The 19,070-nt window shown below is 46.8% G+C and overlaps 2 protein-coding genes and 1 long non-coding RNA gene across 12 annotated transcripts in view; 2 read left to right on the top strand and 1 right to left on the bottom strand.

Moving 5' to 3' along the window:
- The window catches only part of Itsn1 (intersectin 1), a 182,052-nt gene extending 173,139 nt beyond the window's left edge, over window positions 1-8,913 (bottom strand). For both annotated transcript variants that reach the window (NM_001136096.4, NM_019227.2), the window contains 1 exon segment: window positions 8,681-8,913. The gene's annotated coding sequence lies outside the window, so the exon portion shown is untranslated.
- On the top strand, window positions 1,955-3,922 carry LOC148002528 (uncharacterized). 2 transcript variants are annotated; one of them, XR_015633308.1, is made up of 3 exons: window positions 1,955-2,101; window positions 2,291-2,452; window positions 2,930-3,922. It is a non-coding gene; the product is annotated as an uncharacterized LOC148002528 (long non-coding RNA). The 2 variants fall into 2 exon arrangements; XR_015633307.1 differs by having other exon boundaries at window positions 2,094-2,172.
- A 724-nt stretch (window positions 8,914-9,637) lies between the features above and the next one.
- The window catches only part of Cryzl1 (crystallin zeta like 1), a 44,741-nt gene continuing 35,308 nt past the window's right edge, over window positions 9,638-19,070 (top strand). For 6 of the 8 annotated variants that reach the window (XR_015632707.1, XR_015632706.1, XR_015632708.1 and 3 more), the window contains exon 1: window positions 9,638-9,697. The gene's annotated coding sequence lies outside the window, so the exon portion shown is untranslated. Of the gene's footprint in view, window positions 9,794-19,070 lie in introns of all 8 variants that reach the window. The other 2 variants (XM_087575913.1, NM_001013044.1) reach the window with 2 other exon arrangements.

Below are 19,070 nucleotides of genomic sequence, written 5' to 3'. Positions count from 1 at the left end.
ACAAAGCAAAGCAAATAAAATCTCTCTCAGAAACCTACATCCACAACCTCAATTAATGCTACATTTATGGTATTAAATAATTACTGATTTTCGTCTTACAATGCGTTTTTGCTTAGCTTTGGTTTTCTGGATGGTTATTTGTTCATTTTAGATAGTTTGTTTGTTTGTTTGTTTGTTTCACTGAGTCTCACTTTATGGCCCTTGCTAACCTAAAACTCACTACACAGCCTAGCCTCCAGGGTACTGGGGTTATAGCTGTGTACCACCTTAGACTGCTATTTTATTTGACTAACAGTACAGATGTTTCTGAAGAGAAAATGGGTTATCTCCCAATAGATTCATCATAAACTGGAAACACCTAAAGCGGTCAATGCACCCAAAGCTCTGACTGTATCAAATGCCACTACTTGGAGTCACAGCATACTGGCGGTATTAGCTGTCCTGCCTGTGGCCCAGGGGTTCAGTTGGGAGCATCCTACACTAGACTGGCAGTCACTGGCCCAGAAAAAGGCAGATCTCAGTTCCACGAACGGTTTCTGCTGAGCACACATTGCTCTTGCACTACCACAGTCAAGGCATCCAACTGGACTCACCCTCAACTAGGATCTTATGGGACTCTCCTCCTCACAGAACCTCAAGAAGCTTATACAACCCATTTCTCTGACATGACCTGAGATCCAAGAGCCAATCTCATATCCTCGTCAAAAAGGCAAAGTACAAGGCCAAAAGGAACTAAGTGGAGCTGATGCGGCATTTCCCTTGTTCTCCTTCAAACCACTCACCCTGCAGGATGAACTCCAAAGAGCCCTTTACACAGAGGCAAACTGCAGGAACTGTCTGTCAGCTTCCTCCCTCTCGGAGAACCCAAACCACAGCAGCCCCATCTCTCTTCCACCTCTCCCTGCCTCATTCCATGCCACACCCTGACAAATGGCTGCCCAGGGGCCCCATGTGGTAGGCATCCGATCTAGGACATGGAGATAAGTCTGAGGAGAACGCCAATGATGCTCCTTGCTCTCATGCAGCTGACATCCTCACACCCCCAAGTATCTTCTTCCCCAATTTCTCTGATCATTAAATGAATATTAAAAGAACAATTATATATGAGCAGACACAAAAATAAATACTACTTCCCATTGGCCACTGCTATTTGCGATCTGCTCTCTTGAATTTAAAGCAGAAGTGGATTTTTATAGAACCCTAGATGCCCGGTGCATAAGCCCTTATGACAGACGATTTACAGGAGTGCTGTGTAAACACAGTCACTGCCCCTAATTTACCAAATGTCACCTGTGTAAAACACAAGGCCTCAGAACAACAAACTTGCTCAGAAAATTTAGGCTGGAGCCAGGCTTCTGTGTTCCAGCATTTTTTGAGGCCAGAGTAGATGATAATCACAAGTCAAAGCCAGGCTGGGTTAGCCTGTGCTACAGTGAGACCCTTTCTCAAAACAAAAGCAAAGGTACAAAAAAAAAAAAAAAAAAAAAAGACTAAGTTTTCACTGGAAATAAGTAGCCCTGAATACATGGGCACAGGAAAATAGGCATGTACACACCGATGGCTCCCCTGCATTTTGTTTCAAGGGCTTTGTTCTAATTCAGTGTCTTCCTCAGTATATGACATTAAAAGCCAGTGACCCCACACATAGCATCTACGTTTTACAAATTCGAGCCATCAGGAAAAAAAAAGAAAAAGAAAAAAAAAAAAAAAAAAAACACCTTAAGTGAGAGCAAGCCAACAGCTTAGCAGAAGATGTGAAGTGCTGTCCTGCTGTTGTAAGAGGAGGGCACTTAATTTTAGCCATCGAGGATAAAACGTGGCCACTAGCTATGACCTTGTTACTTTCACATTCTAGTTCAATTAAATCTAAAAATCCAGCCACAACTTTGAGTTCAGCTCCTGACTCTACCATTCAGGGAAGAGTAAATGCACTCCGTATCTCTTCCTCTTCCAGGAGTCCCATGCTGTGCGGCTGAGATAGGGTTTGATGGTCAGCTGAGAACTAAACCCTGGCTATCCCACTTTGCCAGGAAGCAGAGATAAACTCAGGCCAGGGGACAAAGGCCATGACGGTTTCATCAACTCACTGTCTGGACAATAGGTTAGTAAGACAAGTTACTACTTATCATTAATTCTACCAGGAAAAGGCTGAAAGGGAAGGACTTCAAAAAGGTTAATTTGTTTCAAATTCAGCTTGTTAGGTGGCTACAAACTTTGTTTTAGCAACAACACTTTAACAGCAACCCATCAACACATTTAGTAACACAAGATATGTGGTTCATTTTTTAAGGCTCTCTGAGTGGACCTGTAACATCTAGCAAGGAGACCTTGGCAGTGCTGAAGCGAACTTCTACAGTCGGTTCAAATCTCTAACCCAGCCAGGCCAGCGAAGAAATGGATGGGCTCCAGTTGTCTCCCTCATCACACTTCTAGAGTCCTCTCAAGTAAACAGGTAAAACTGTGCTTTAAAGTCTTACTATCCTTTTCTGTTGCTCTAGTCCTGCTTTTCATGCAGGGCACTTTTAGGAAACTCTGCAAACTATAAGACAAGAGATGACTGCCAGGCAGTTGCTTACCTAGAGCCAGCTTACCTGGGCAGCTCAGGGAAGAGCTCAAATAACATTCTCCTGGCCCACCTACCCACCTAACTCCCCCCTTCTCCTCCCCTCCCCCACATTACTGCTTGTTAAGAAATATCTAAGTGTCTACACAACAGCTATCAAGAAAGGGGGGGGGGGGGGGGACGACTCATAAAATGTGTCCACGAGGCAGGCCGAGAGTTTTGGGCCCTGGTTAAAAGTTTCCCGAGCTCTTGTTGGCTAAGCTACCTAACTTCAGTTGCCAAGGCATATTCATAGTTTATGAAGGTTAAGCAAGCTAATGCATAGAAATACTGCACACGGACTTATGTTGGCTGCTACTGTTACAGGTGCATGGACGTTCTGACATCATACCCCACTGCTACACAAGCTATGCCAACAAGCCACTCTTCTGGCTATAAATCTGTGTTTCCTACTGGCTTCCAAAGGGAAGTATGGGGTGGAACCGCCACACCGCAATGAATGTAAGCCGCTACAGCTTTTCTAGATGGCAGACTGGAAATACAACTGCAGATCTTTAAACTTTATACACCCATACACAGCATTGCCTCAGTCTTGGACAGAGAGGCCTCTTTTTGCAGTGAGACACAGTAACACAGATGCAAAACTGATCAAGGCACTGAGAATCAATGACTGTTGAGTGCTCAGACCTCTAACAGGGCATCTGTCACCACCTCAAAGCTCGGGGAAACATCACAGGGCAGGGACTGTTACAGCCAGAGGGTGGGAAGGAGCACTGTAAAAGGCTTCCTTTGGACAGAACATGGCTGCTGCATCCACGAACCCCCAGCAATAGAAGTTACATGCACAAGACTGGAGCCATCAACATTCCATCCTGGAGAGAGGAGGGTCTCATAAGCCCCATTTTTTCCTGAAGAGCTACTGACAAGTTAATGGTTGAAATGGGACTCATATTCCTCAGTGGTGCAGCCACTGGTAAGCTGCCCATAACCCCCACCCACTCTCATGCAAACACCCCTAACTAAATGCAGTGGACCTGTGCTCCCTGCACCCCACCCCCATCCCCAACCCACCAAAAAAGAAGGAAAGATACACATAAAACCTGGAGGGAGGGGCTGGGGATTTAGCTCAGTGGTAGAGCGCTTACCTAGGAAGCGCAAGGCCCTGGGTTCGGTCCCCAGCTCCGAAAAAATGAACCAAAAAAAAAAAAAAAAAACCTGGAGGGAACTTATCCGGAACAAGAGGATGGAGCAGGGAGACCGGGGAGGACAGCAGGGAAAAGATCAGACTAATACTGCATGTGTCTGAAACCCTGAAAGACTAAGTGCAGATTAAATAAGAAAAAAAAATCCTTTAGCACAGCCTGTGACTCTGTAATCTCACTTCTAGACACCTAGGCTTTGTAAGAACCCTCGCTGTATGTTATGTGTGTACACCCATGTGTGAAATGCATTTGCTCATGTGGCCGTATGTGGCTGGCACTGGGATGTCTTTTCCTCAATTGCTCTTCTGCCGTAAGTAGCGAGACAGTCTACTGGCTCTTCTGCTGCAGAAACTAGAGCTGTTCTGGCCACAAGCTCAGGCACCTTCCACTCTCATGCTCCTGAGGTTAAGGCTGGCCTCCATCTAAGGTCTAACTTGTAGTGTTCCTCCCCCATGTCACTACCTTATGTAGGCTCTGGGGATCCAAACTCAGTTCCTCATGTTTGATCAGAAAGCACTTTATCCACTGAGCCGTCTCCCTAGAAACACATCTAAAAGGGAGGAAAAGATCTTCAGAAACGCACCTAGGGACTGGAGAGACTGACTGCTCTCCCAGGCGGCCCAGGGTTCAATCCCAGCACCCACAGCGTGGCTCACAACCAGAGTAACTCCAGCTCCACGGGGTCTGACACCCTTTACTGGCCTCCGAGGGTGTCGGCATGGTAATGCACGTGGTTTAGAAAAAACGTGTGCAGACAAAACACCTATTTACATATTTTTGAAAATTAATAAAATTTCAAGAAAAAATTAAAAAGAAATGCTATCAGGGAGAGCCAGTTGTCGCAGAGATACTGAGAGCAAGGGTAGAAAATGCCACACCAATATCTAAGAAATCGGCCAAATTCTCAAAGATCCATAAAGTGATATATTAGCCAGCTATTAAATTGATATTGTAGACATTGAAGGATATTTTTTAAGATGTTGAAAAAACGAGTTAAAAAAATAAATCTATGGTGGTTGGTGCATGCCTGAACACCAATACCAGGTTAGCAGAGGCCAGAGGATCTCTGTAAGACTGATGCTAGCCTGGTCACAGCGGCAAGACACATTCTCTCCCTCTTCCTGACACAGAGACAGAGAGAAAGAATGAAATAAAAAGAAAACTAGAAAAATGGCTCAGTGGTAAGAGTCCTGTATGAGGTCCTGGTTCAGGTCTGCATATGTGTATGTGAGGGAGGTGGGGAGTCCATATTTTTTAAACTGTTCCTTTTAGGCAAAGAGTGGTAAAGAACCATTGGAAGTTAGAAGCCAGCCTGGTCCACCTAGTGAGCTCCTGGATAGCCAAGGCTAGACAGGACCTTTAAGAAGGAAGAAAAGGAAGAGGAAGAGGAGGAAGGAAACAGACATGCACAGCAAGATCCCATTTTTGTACCAAAAGTTGTACACGAATGGCCGTATGCACACGCAAAAATGATCTAGTATGTATGACTCAGGTCATGGATTTATGGGTATGTCAAAGTTTCCTTGTGTTTGCTTTTCTGTATTTCAGTTTCTATGTGATTTTTTTTTTAAATACAAAGGCTAACTTGATTGAGATTTATTCTAAAGTAATTAAGATGAAAGTGATTGTGAGATTTATTTTGTAATTATATGTATAATTCTTGTAGCTTATTAAGTAAAGTATACATAATTTAATACCAAGAAGTTATCAAGAGACTTCATTAAAAAAAAACAATGAGTTTCTACTTGTGACCACAAAGTAAAGCAGTACAGAAATCAGGTGAGTGTGAGCTTTCAAACTGTATATATTACACACTCCAATTCTTTCCATCGGAGTGAACTACTGCTTAATAACTGACTGTGTTTAAGTGTAGGTCACGGTGGCACACTCCTAAAATCCCAGCATTTAGAGGCAAGGCTGGGTTACTTAGAGGTATGCAAACTCCACTACCATTCTTCCCATGTTTAGCCAAGGAAACTGAGGTGCTGAGAGGTTTGATGACTGCATCTGAGTCATTAACAGTATGTGACGAGGTCCCGTATTAGCGCTCGCTCGCTCGCTCGCTCACATAAAATCTGTAATTTATGTGGTAGATTCTGTAAAAGGAGAGTGAAGGTCACATACCATGAAAGTCATGTTGGAAAGCGTACCTACTGTCCACATTTCCCACAAGTGATTCTTATGTTAGGACTACCATCATTTATGAAAGGGTAGGTGAAATGATTAGACGCTACATTAAATTTTGAGTCCTTAAAGCAACATTTGCTAGACCTCCTTCCAGCATGCCATCCAGCAAGACTGTACATTCAAGACTGGTCAAGCTTAGAGGAACCAACTAGGACACAGCGCTTATGACTACTTGGTGATGTGACTAACTTGGCAGGTGAAGACTTAAAACACCAGGATCGCTGCAAAGTGGTTCACCCATTCATTCTGCAACTATCCAAGGGGCACTGGTTCAGTCTCTAGGAAGACCACAGTCAACTCTGCTCTTCTGAAACATTTATCACAACATGTAAAACTCCTGCCACTTGACAAGCTTGCTATCATCCACTTTGGAGACACTCAGTAAGAAAGAAGCACGCCGCCAAGGTTCTCTGAATCTGCCGGCCTGGAGAATTTCCTGGAAACGGTACTGAAAATATACTTCCCACTGTCTGACTCTGAGGTGGAGAGGCAGAGACCTGTTAAGCTGATGTAAAGATATCTGAATGCCAGACTCGGATGGAGCCAGCAAGTGGAGTCATTCAGGAGGGAGTCACTCAAGAGAAGTCTGACATAAACCCAGCCGGTAGTCACAAGTTTAGCAAATTAAAAGGAGGAGACTGTAGCATCTGCCTAGCCTCACAGTCTCCAGGTTCAAACGACAGCACCACACACAAAGACCAGTGTGAGGCTGGGGTTGTAGCTAGGTGCTAGGGCCACACACTTAGCACTCTCCAAGTCCTGGTTCAAACACCAAAAGAGAAAAGGCACTGGCAGAGGAATTTACTAGGGCCTCCCTTTTAATCTCTTCCAAGTGTTTTAAGGGTGTGTCTCAATCTAGGTATTTGGGGAAAGATAAAGAATGCCCACAGGAAAAGGAAACAGCTAGTCACCAGCAAAAGAAAGACAGAAAATGCTGAGGGACAAACATTTCAGGGAACTAACTTGCCACCACTCATTTCATGCCCTATTTCACAATGCTCAGCATCTGAACAATTCACAGGGTTCCAAAGTACATTAGAAATGTGCTCAGTTCCTCTCTTACTCAGGCAGAATAATAATAGTTTTGTGGCAGTACCGCGATCCTCAGCAATTTCAATAACAGACACTTTTTAAAAAATAAATACCACTTTTTTAAACATGTACTCTCAAAAAGGCTCCTTACTGTGGCTCCTTACACATAGAAGTGTATGGAGTATCTATGCCCTGTCACCAAATCAGTGTCCTTCACTTCTTCATTTAAATCCTTTATAGTTTCCTGACTTCTTTACATGTCTCCTACAGAGAGATGCTGCTTTCTTATAAGTTCTTAGGTCATAAGGAAACTCACACACACATACAAAACATTTCAATCAAACTAGTTTTAAAAAAAAGTTAAGTAGCAAAAATGGTAACCATAATGGTTGTTGAACTGTCTGCACTTTTCACTGTAAACGTCTTCTAAAAATAAAAGTTTTATCCCAACAAACAGATACATCCCTCCAGTTAAGAGCATTTAAAGAAATGCCCTGCCAAGCAGCTGGCCTGTGGGCTCCTGGCCCTAGCTCCTGCCCTCACATCCTGTCCACCACATAATCCATGAGCAAGCCTTTCTCTTCATCAATTCATCGGGATTAGTAAACCGGCCTCCCTGAAAATAGAACTGATATTTTCCACAGGCATGTATTCCTATGCTTTCACTATCTATGCTATCAGACTCTTTCTTTATGCTCTATGTTTCTGACCACGAAGTACCAAATGAAATATACCAACAGATAAGCACAAAAGAACCGTATCTGGCCAGAGTCTGCATGCACTTACATTTCCAGGTTGGTTGTTTTCCGAATAGCAGCGGTGAGGGCAAAGCCGCAAACTTTCACATTCAAGATGCTACCGAATACCTCTACACCCTCAAACTGCAGCAAGAAGCCACTAATCTATTCCTTCAAAAGCAATGTCTGTAGTCTGATTCACAACAATAGATTGCTCATAGGCAAGAGGATCAGCGAAGTTGTCCTCCAAACCAAAGGGAAACAGAAGTGAAGGGAGGTCCAGCCAGCTCATCCTTGCTTTTCTTTTTTTTTTTCTGGGAATCCGGATTGCATTTCCTGGTCCCCCCCCCGCCCCCGCCCCCAAGAGGGACCGCAACTGTGCCCTGGGTCCATAGCAGACACCCAAGTCAGTGCGTGCGCACGGAGGGCGAAGCGGCCGACCAGGGGACGCGCGCCCGCTGCAAGGGGAGCCGCTTTCTGTTAAATGCCATCAGAGCCAGCCCCGGCCGCACCACTTCGGCCCGAACGGCATTGACCGCCCTTCACTTGACAGGGTATTCCAAGGAGGCGCCGGAGAAAAAGGATGAGCCGGGGACTCGAGGCCGGGGGCACCCGCGGGCGGCGCGATGCGTCTCCCGCGAGCTCGGGATCCCCGGGAGGCCGGGCCGGCCCCCCACCCTCCGGCGGCCGAGGGCAGAGGGGTCAGCGGTGGAAGGGACCGCCCGCCGCGATGCCCCCTCGGGAGCGCCGGCAGTGGCTGCGGACGCCCATTCACCGGAGCCCGTCCCGCGGCCGCCACCGCCGCGGCCCGCCCGCCCCGCCGCCCCCGGGAGGATGAGAAAGACCAGGCAGAGCGGCGACGGCGGCCGCGGGGACGCGCGCCCGGCCGCTGGACCCGACCCCGGGCGGCCATCGCCGACCCCCGCCCGCGCGCCAGGCCGCCCGCGTCAGCTCCTCACCTCATCTCCGGGCGGGTGCGCGCGGCCGCCCCTCACACAAATCAGTGCAGCCCGCACGCCGCGCGGAGGAACGCAGGGTCCGCAGCCGCGCACACCATCCCCGCCCGCCCGCTCGCCCGCCTGCCTCTCGGCCGTCCCGGAGCCCGCTCGGGATGCTCCCTCGCGAGCCTCCGTACTACGGAGCAACCAAGCTGCGCGCCCTCCCTGTGCCGCTCCACTCCTCTCGCCCTCCGCTCCTTCGCTCCCTCGCTCCCGCCTATCTCCTCATCTCCCTCCGCCGCCGCCCCTCCGCCCACAGCCAGCCCTCCGCTCCACCCATAGATGGGCGGGAATAACCGCCTGCCAATCGGACGGCCGAGACCACGCCTTCTCATTCGTTCGCATGACTCCGCCCACTGGGGAAAAAAGGACTAGCCACAGGAATTGGAGGTGTACAGAGTGGCAGCGAGATAAACCAATTAAGTGGTTCGGGAAGCACCCTTTTTCCTCCCAGTCCTTGTCTCGTCCCATGAAGGCATAACTAGAGGTTTCTGGTCTATGCGTACGGAGATTTTTGTTTCATGATTTGGCGCTTTGCTCTTTTCTATGCGCGACAGTAGCTAGCATACATTTAACTAAATTGAAGGTTTTGCAGAAAGAACGTGGGAACGAGAGGCGACAGAGACAAAGACTGAAGAAAGATGGTAGGGAGTACGGTTGGAATGAGGAAGGGTGTGGCCTTTTACTCTAATTTGCATAAAACGGAACCCATCTCGGCAACGCCCAACTTCTCCCAAGTATTGGTGGTCCCTGGGATGACTCGCCTCTCTACAGGGAGGAGCATGCTGGGAATTGTAGTTCCGGGTTCGGTTGCTATGGCGCTCGTCACAGCCTCCCCCAGATCGGTCATCCTGCGGTAGTGACGGGCAGTCCGACCAATGGCAGTACTGTTTGGACCTACGAAGGCGGGCTCTCTGCAGAAGGACTGGGAAGGTGGCGGCGGCGAAGGCGCTGGCGGTTGAGGTTGCTCCAAGCCAGGTGAGCCAGGGAAGAACGATATGTGTCTCGTGAAATGGGACTTTGGGCAAAAGATGGAGAAACGTCTGAAGGAGTTGTCTAACCTTGGGGAGATTGGTGCTTCGCATCACACGCCGACCTCAGAGCTGCTCCTGCTCTGGCCTAGCTTGGCTGAGGCCGCTGAGGGGCGGGTAATACTAGATTTGACGGACAGTTCCTGACACTGGCTAGGTTTGGATTGTGGGTCTTTGCTTCATCCTCCGCGTTTATGTAGACAAAGGTCTAGAATTGCCTTTCTCTCAGTTGAGTCCTCCCCACCCCAGCTTCTCCCTACCACTGTTTCTGATGCTGTCTCCGTTACTACTTCCCTTGTCACCCTTCTTACCCTTTTCTTGGCATTTCCAATAAGCGGTTTCCTAAAGCAAGCAAGGACGGGTGTTCACAGTAATGGGGCCTTGGGTCAGGAATTGCCTGCTTCATCCAGTAGTCCATACTTGAGCCATACTAAAGAATTATCCCAGGGTCATGAGGAGGCTCAGATACTGATTCTGGATTTGGGCCTGATGGTCTGCATTTGTTTTTTGTTTTTTGGGTTGTTTTTTTTTTTTTAAGAATATTTTGAGTATGGGCATCTTAAACAAGCTCCCAAGTATAGGCAGTCCACAGTAGATGCTGAGTTTTGCATTGCCAATCCAGGAAAAATGTTCTAGGCACCTAGGTGCTTTTAGATTTCCTGGGAGCCACATTTGGACAGTGTAAAGAGACCACATGAAATTAATTTTTATGTTCCTTTTAAACCAGTTTCTCCACATATTATTTCAACCTTTAAAAGAATCAGATATTTAAATGAGACCGTGTGTTCTTTAAATACTAAGCCTTGCAGATCTGTTGTGCATTTTACCCTCACAGCATACCTTCATCCTAACTGCATACCACTCAAGCGCTTAGTAGCCACCTGTGGCTATTAGCCGCCGTACAAATCCAGATGATACAAGGGACCATTGCAGAAACTCAGCAATGTTATTCAGGTGACTGCCAGTGACCATCCCCTTGCCACTCTGTTACATGGGCTCGGAACTACTTTCAAGATACAAGACTGAGCTTACAAAAATACTAGGAAAGAGTAACATTTATTAGAAGCCAGCTTTCATAATGCATACTCAGTCCTTGTAGCACCCGGCATCCTATTGCGGGATCCTGTGTCTTGGGAGTTCTACATCTTAGACATCAGCCACTGCAGTGTGTAATGATTACTGACTTTTTCTAACTAATTGCATCCCTTCTTCTGTGTCAGCATGTAGAAGGAGATGAGACACTCATATTTGAAACATTATTCCCCATGTAAAATCAAGCTGCCCAAGCCTGGAGAGCTAGCTCAGGATAGGAGTACTTGTTTCTCTCCCAGAGGACCAGGGCCCATAGCCATACAACCACATGTGTAACTAGTTCCAGGGGGTCTGAAGCCCTCTTCTGGTCTCCAGGGGCACAGGGTACACAGGTGAAATGCAGACACATATGCAAACGAAACACCCATACATACACACTTTTTATAAGTTTTTGTAAATTACAATCGAGCTGCCTGGCCAGGCATGGTGGCACATGCCTTTAACCCTAATGCTTGAGATACAGGGGCAATCAGATCTCTATGAATTCAAGGCTATCCTGGTCTACAGAGCAAGTTCCAGGACTTTATAGAGAGACCCTGCCTCAAACAAAGATATTCGTGGTAAAATATTTGTTAATTTAAAATTCTCCACGCTGCTTAATTAAGAGGAAAGATGAATACCTGAAGGAGATTCCTGAGCCTCTGTACCAGCCTCCCTTGAGGAGGAGGCTGGGAAAGGCTTAAGAACTCATAAAATGATGGGCTCAGTGGTTAAAAGCACCAACTGCTCTTCCAGAAGTCCTGAGTTCATTTCCCAGCAACCACATGGTGGCTCACAACCATCTGTAATGGGATCCGATGCCCTCTTCTAGTGTGTCTGAGGACAGCTACGGTGTACTACTCATACACATAAAATAAATAATTCTTCAAAAAAAAAAAAAAACTCATAAAATAAAATGGCTCACTCTGAGATGACAAGTGTATTCCCCCTAGTGGTGTAGGCCTGGAATCCCACCCAGTAGATTGGCAGTTAAGGGCCAGCCTAGACAACTTAGTGAGACTGCCTCAAAGTAGTGAAAAAGAAGGAAGGGCCACAGACATGGTATTTCCCAGTTGTATTTGTGGCAAAGTCTTCCTGTCTCAATAGCTGGTTCAGGCTGGCTGGTCTCAGCCTCTCCAGCATGGTTGGCTAGCTGTATAGCCTTCGTAGACCACTACAACACTGAGCTGAGAACTCTCAATATACGTGGTAGAGTATAATATTTCACAAAGTAATTATCTCCCATTTTTATATAATATACTTTATGAGGAGGTTGTTTCCTCTTTCAGTTCTTTGTTTTCCCATAAGGAGAACATTCTTATCAGAGTTTTGAAGAAAGACGTAATATAAGTTGGGTGAGTGTCCTGGTAGCCACCAGGAGGAGAGACGCAGGAAAATTCATGTGTCTGAGTTAGTGTGGAATTAAAAAAAAATGGCACTCCCAAGATAGGAAGTGGACTGCTGAGGTGAGGGAGGAGCACCAACGACCTCCTCTCTCACTTTCAGTACATACTAAAATCAAATTATAATTTGTATTCTACATCTAAATGTTTCCTCAGGACCCTATCATGAACTGGCCAATAGGTCACCATATACAGGTTTCTGTAATGGTAATAGGTGGAACTTCTCTTACTGGACAGAGAGGGAAGGGCTAAGAGATAGGGAAGACCCTCAATTACCTGTCTCCGTGTTCACATCTCTCCACGTGGAGTGTCGCAGTGTCACGTGACCAGGCCACCTCAACGGAAAGGCCCCATTCCTCACACACTCTCTGCCCTTGGCCCTGGTCGCCCAATTCAGAGAGGTAAATGACAGGATAAGGCTCTGTTGTTCTGCCATATCGAGTGGCCATGTTGAATAACAGTATTGGAGATAATGGCCTCCACCTTTCCAGCCAGCCATTCCCACAGCCTACCATATCAACAGGGAAAGAATTGAGGTAAGAAATCCTAGGCGTGTTTCATCTTAGTTTGTTTAAGGTGCACTGTCTCGTTTAAATATCTGATACAAGCAAAACATTCCTTCAGGGGACCAGAGAGAGACAGCTCGGTGGCTAAATGCACTGATTGTTCTTCTGAGAACCCTGGGTTCAGTTCCTAGCATCTACAAGAAAGGTCACAGCCATTGTAACTCCAGTCCTAGGGGATCCACATCTTTTGTATTTTGTTTCATTTATTATTTTACTTTCTGGGTGTTTTGCCCTCACGTATTTAAATATACCACATTTGTGTGGGTGTCCTCAGATGCCAAAAGAAAGCATCAGACTCCCTTAGAACTAGAATTATAAATGGTTGTGAGCCACCGTGTAGGTGCTGGGAATTGAACCTGAGTCCTCTAGAAGAGTAGTCAGTGCTCTTAACCACTGAGCCACCTCTTCAGCTCTGAAGCCGTACACTCTGAAGTGAAAATCAACTTAATAGACTATAGTCCTCATGGAAGAGGGTGGGAAAAAGTATTAAACTTTTCTTCTGTGATTTAAAGAACAGGTGTTTGATGGGTACCTCCCTGCTCAACAGTCAGCTGTTGACAACTTCTTGACTAGATAAAGCAACAGTGTGACATCTCTAAACACATACTGTCTGCTCGTGTAACTTACACCTTTTCTGCCTATGGATCTTGAGTTCTCGAGGTGCATAAAATGTAGGAATTATGTCACAATGTTAAAAGTCAGCCAAGTATGACTTGAAGGTACTCACAGAGCTGCAGATTGATTGCCTGTTGATGGCACATTCCTGTCCCAGCCCTTGGGGGATGAAGGCTTAAGGTACAGGAAGGAGTTCAAGGTCATTCTCGGCTATGTAGCAAGTTTGGAACAAGCCTGAGCTACCCTTTCAAAAAAAAAAAAGAAAGAAAGAAAAGAAAAGAAATTGTCATTATTAGATGAGACTTTAAAAGGTATCTGGTCCCCTGTCCCACTCACCTGTGCTGGGATCCTTGTAATGGTATCTAGCCCATTTAAGCACTTACTTCTAGGAATAAGGACCGCTTAACTTCATTTTTCTTTTTCTAAATTTCAAATTAAAGTCAGGCACATAGGAAGCTCTTTGCAAGTTCAAGTCCAACCCAATCAACATAGTGAGTGTCAGGTCATTTAGGGCTACACAGCTAGACCTTGTCTGTAAAAGTCTTAAATTATACAAGTGAAGCAGTCTTACAGGGTGCTAGAGAGGCAGCTCAGTGGTTAAATGCACTGACTGCTCTTCTTAGAACCCTGGGTTTAGTTCTTAGCACCTGCACGGGAGGTCACAGCCACTGTGTCATAGCCAGTCCTAGGGGACTCAGCACCCTCTTCTGGCCTCTGTAGGCACTGCTTACAAGTGACCTACTACCACACAGTCACTCACATGTACATAAATAAGAATTGCAAGAAGTCTTGCCACATGTGGTGGTACACACCTATAATTCTGGAAGAAGGGGCAGGTAGATCTTTGTGAGCTCCAGGCTGGCCAGGGCTACATAGACCCTGTCTGAAAAACAAAACAAAACAAAACTTTTTCTGTTAAGTTTTATAACAGCCTATTCTGTGCCGGACTCTCTGTGGCGTGTCCAGGATAACACCGCTACCAGATCATCCCTGTCCTCCAATAATGGGCACCCACTTCCGTGTCTGATGGCTCTGAAGGGTACTTCCACCCTGGAAGCGTAGGTGACGGCTAATGTGCAGAGCTTTATGTCCAGTCGTTAACAGATGAGCTCTTGAAGAGTTGGGTGCAGCAGGAGGTGAGCCAGTGTAGTTCTTGCTGCTGTTACAACAAAAAAGAAGCTGACTGAAATCCCTTGCCCTTGGCCCTGGAGAAACCCCTGGCAGAGTCCTTCCTTTATCGAGTACCAGGACTTGCAGTTGGATGCTCAGTGTATGGAAGGTGTCCCTCTGTTTGCACAGCTGAATCTTAAGTCAACAGCCTTCCTAATCTTCTGCAGAGTTAGCATGTTTAATACATGGTTTTATAGACATTTAAAATATTGCTAACATGATCCTCAGTTTCATTTTCAGCTGATATACTTGTAAAAATGTCAAATCTGTGTGCTTCTCACAATGCATCTCAGCCAACATACCTTCTACATTTTCTGTTAAAGTATTATTATTGCTTTATTTATGTGTCTGGGTGTTGTGCCTGAGTGCAGGTCTGCATCTTTGGAGAGCACTAGATCCCCTACGACTTGTGTCACAGACAATTGTGGCTCAGTGTGGATGCTGGGCATTGAACCTGGGTCCTCTGCAAGAGCAGCCAGTGTGCTTAGCCACTGAGCCATCTCTCCAGACCCTTACCTAACTTTCTAAATATATCTGATGTCATTGGAAAGTTTTATAACCAAGATGCAGTAGGTCAGGAGTTAGGCCAGGTAAGGCTGCAGTTCAGGTCTAGCTTGGGCTACACAGGGAGACCCTATTACAAAAACAGAAGCACATAAAAACTCTTAACTATTGTAGTAGGGATGTGCTCAGTAGTAGCACACTTACATAACGTGTGAGGACCTGGGTTCAATCCCTGGCACTGCAAATAAACAAACAAACAAACAAAGTTTAATCAAGTCATATAATTTTTCAAATTATATAACATTCTTAGAAATGAGAGGGTACATCCTCATCTTTAATTTCTAATTTTATCAGATGTCTACTTATTGTCTACGTGCAAATACCTTTAAGTTCATTAAAAATTTTATTAGTGGATTCGAGTTTTTTGTTAGCCCAGGCCAGTGCCTAAGAAGCCAGGTGGGCCTTGACTGTCACCCATTCTACAATCATTTTAGTTCTAAAAGTTCAGAATTCCTGTTTTTATGAGGGGGCAGAAAGGGTGGTAGAATTGTAGATCAAATACTAATTCCTGACCTTGGTTTTCTTATATCTACTTTTGAAATAGAGAAGTAGATAAATAAACCAAGCCACCCCTTTCAAGGGCTGGAGAGAGAGTTCAGCACTGAAGAGTGCTTACTGCTCCTGCAAGGACCTGAGCTCCATTCGCAGCACATCCGGTGGCTTCCAAAGCCTCTCCCACAGCTCCAGAGGACCCAGCATCCTCTGCTGCCCTGCGCAGGCATTCACTCACAGACATGATCTTTCTATTACACTTTCACTTATTTCCTTGTAGAGTGTAAGCATGCACATGTGCTCGTGCGGGTCAGAGGCCAGCTTAGAAGACCTGGGGGACTGTGGGACTGAACTTGGGTTGTCATGCATGACAGCAGGTGCCTCGACCTGCTGAGCCATCCTGCAAGACACACAGACACACAAATTATAACAGGAAGAAAGTATTTTTAAACACTTTTTTTCTTTATGTTGTAGCTTGGAGAATAGTTTTGAGCCCATAGAGTTGTTAAGGGAGTGCAGAATTGTCTGCCAGGTCTTTGAAACTGGAACATTATTGACCCAAGCCATGTAAGAGATTCAACAGGCAGAGAAAAGAGTGGCTTCCTGAACTACAAAGGGAAGTGTTGTAAACTCAGGATGTTAGTACAGAATTATACTCGGAGAAAAGGCAGCACCAGTAGGTCAAGACTGAAGAGGAGCAGAGAGTTGTTTGTGTGATAATGCCTGTCACTGGGCATGTGCAGCACACCCGGAATCCCAGTGCATAGGAGGCAGCCAGGAGGATCCAGAGTTCAAGGCCAGGCAAGGCTAGGAATGAAGACCCTGCCTCAAAACAAACAAACCAGAGCATAGGGAAGGAGTTAATATGCCAGGCTCACTTGTTAGTAAGATAAACCTAGGCCTGTGAACGGTGGGGTGCGCTCCACCCACCTAGGGTGACTTAAGAATGTGGGACAGAGGGGGTGCAGGTGGGGTGTGTTCCTACCCACCTGGGGTGACTTAGGAGTGTGGAGCGGTGGGGTGCAGGTGGGGTGTGCTCCTACCCACCTGGGGTGACTTAGGACTGTGGAGCAGTGGGGTGCAGGTGGGGGTGCAGGTGGGGTGCGCTCCACCCACCTAGGGTGACTTAGGACTGTGGAGCAGTGGGGTGCAGGTAGGGTGCAGGTGGGGTGTGCTCCTACCCACCTGGGGTGACTTAGGAGTGTGGAGCGGTGGGGTGCAGGTGGGGTGCAGGTGGGGCGTGCTCCTACCCACCTGGGGTGACTTAGGAGTGGAGTGCAGGTGGGGTGCAGGTGGGGTGCAGGTGGGGCGTGCTCCTACCCACCTGGGGTGACTTAGGAGTGTGGAGCGGTGGGGTACAGGTGGGGTGCAGGTGGGGTGTGCTCCTACCCACCTGGGGTGACTTAGGAGTGGGGTGCAGGTAGGGTGCAGGTGGGGCGTGCTCCTACCCACCTGGGGTGACTTAGGAGTGGGGTGCAGGTGGGGTGCAGGTGGGGCGTGCTCCTACCCACCTGGGGTGACTTAGGAGTGGGGTGCAGGTGGGGTGCAGGTGGGGCGTGCTCCTACCCACCTGGGGTGACTTAGGAGTGTGGAGTGGTGGGGTGCAGGAGGGGTGCGCTCCTCCCAGTGTGAGGCTGTACAGAGGAGGGAGGATCTGGACTGTATTCACTCAGCACATCAGTGCGTTAGTGGGGTGCACTCTCAAGGACTGCTGTGCCTAGAAACACTGCGGTAGGATCAGCGTATGGTGCTAACTAAGTCACACTGACTTCATCTAACAAGTCTGTGCTGAGACACCGGGGGTGGAATAAGGTAGAGCAGCACTACGCACTTAGCCTAGAAAGCTGGGCAGAAGCTGAAAGACGTAAGTGGGAGATACAAGCCGTGTCTGTTTAAGTTCTTTTCCCCTCACAGTCCAACACGCACACGCACTCAAACTGATGCTGATAAAGACCTGCTGTCAGCCATGGTTTTCACCATCTTTGTGCACTGTGGACAAACTATAATTCCATGTCTTAAGGTGTATTTCTGCATTTGATTATCTCATCCTAGAGAGCAGGAACTATTACTCAGCTGCTCAATACAACTCTTATAGAGATCCATTTAGGTCCCCAGAGCACTCAGAGCTGGTTTCATGGGCATGAGAGCTATGCAGGTCGCTGGACCTCTTCTTCAGAGGACCTACGCTTGGCTTGAGGGCTGCTATCGTGAACTCAGACTTTCTAGTAATTTAGAAAGAAGGTACCCCACCTTTTTTTTTTTTTTTTTTTTTTTTTTTTTTGGCTTTGGGCCCTGCAGGTTAAAACAACAGATCTATCAGAAAGTACCAAGTAGGCAGTCCCACAGGAGAAAGTATTGTAGTTCTGGGTGAGTGTATCATATTGGCAACTCAGTAGAAACAATTAATGCTGTGACAGTTCTAAGTAATGGCTGTCAAGGCTCCAGCCCAGCTGGTACTATGAGTTCTTAGTGACTCTTTTTTTTTTTTTTAAAGATTTATTTATTTATTATAGATGAGTACACTGTAGCTGTCTTCAGATACACCAGAAGAGGGCATCGGATCTCTTTACAGATGGTTGTGAGCCACCATGTGGTTGCTGGGAATTGAACTCATGACCTCTGGAAGAGCAGTCGGGTGCTCTTAACCGCTGAGCCATCTTTCCAGCCCAGTGACTCTTTTTTTAATGTATATAAGTACACTGTCACTATCTTCAGACACACAGAAGAGGGCATTAGATCCCATTTCAGAGGGCTGTGAGCCACCATGTGGTTGCTGGGAATTGAACTCAGGATCTCTGGAAGAGCAGTCAAGGCTCTTAACCGATGAGTCATCTCTCCAGCCCTCTTAATGAATCTTAATCCCTTTAAAATGCAGTTTCCTTGGTGTCATCACCTCCCTGCGAGGTGAGTGGAGGTGCATGCAGCTTCCTCATCCGTTTAATAAATGCAAAACGTATATACATAAACGTTCTGGACATGACACCGTCGGCAACTTTTCCAAGGTGGATGGAAACATTGCCTCACTGAAGTACTAGACAGCAGTGAGAAAGCAGAGACCTCGGCTATCTGCAGCCACTTGTGTGAGGCCCAGCAGGTCACATTGGGAGAAACTAAGGAAATATAACGCCACGCACTTCAAAGGAAGCTAGTCTGTCTGTTAAAATTCAGGCTGTTCATATGCTTAGGGGAAGGAAGATCATAACCTCCTGACAGAGGCACTTAGAGCTTCAGAAGGGTGTTTGTTGCTCCTGCTGGGGCATGAACACATTCCCTCCTCATGGACAAACTCTACCCTAGGGGTCTGCACGCGCCTGTCTATCTTCCTGCAAAGCTTACAGTTTGGAGAATTAAACAGTCTGGGCATGGTGGGTCCTACCTGTATCCTACCACTCTGGAAGCCAAGGCAGTGGAGCTCCTGGGAGTTCAAGGGCAGTCTGGG

The sequence above is a fragment of the Rattus norvegicus genome, chromosome 11 (genome assembly GCF_021556685.1).
Source record: "Rattus norvegicus strain SHRSP/BbbUtx chromosome 11, alternate assembly SHRSP_T2T, whole genome shotgun sequence".
NCBI classification, from domain to species: domain Eukaryota; kingdom Metazoa; phylum Chordata; class Mammalia; order Rodentia; family Muridae; genus Rattus; species Rattus norvegicus.
The sequence above is the reverse complement of the archived record's forward strand: the minus strand, read 5'-3'. Positions and strand labels throughout refer to the sequence as shown.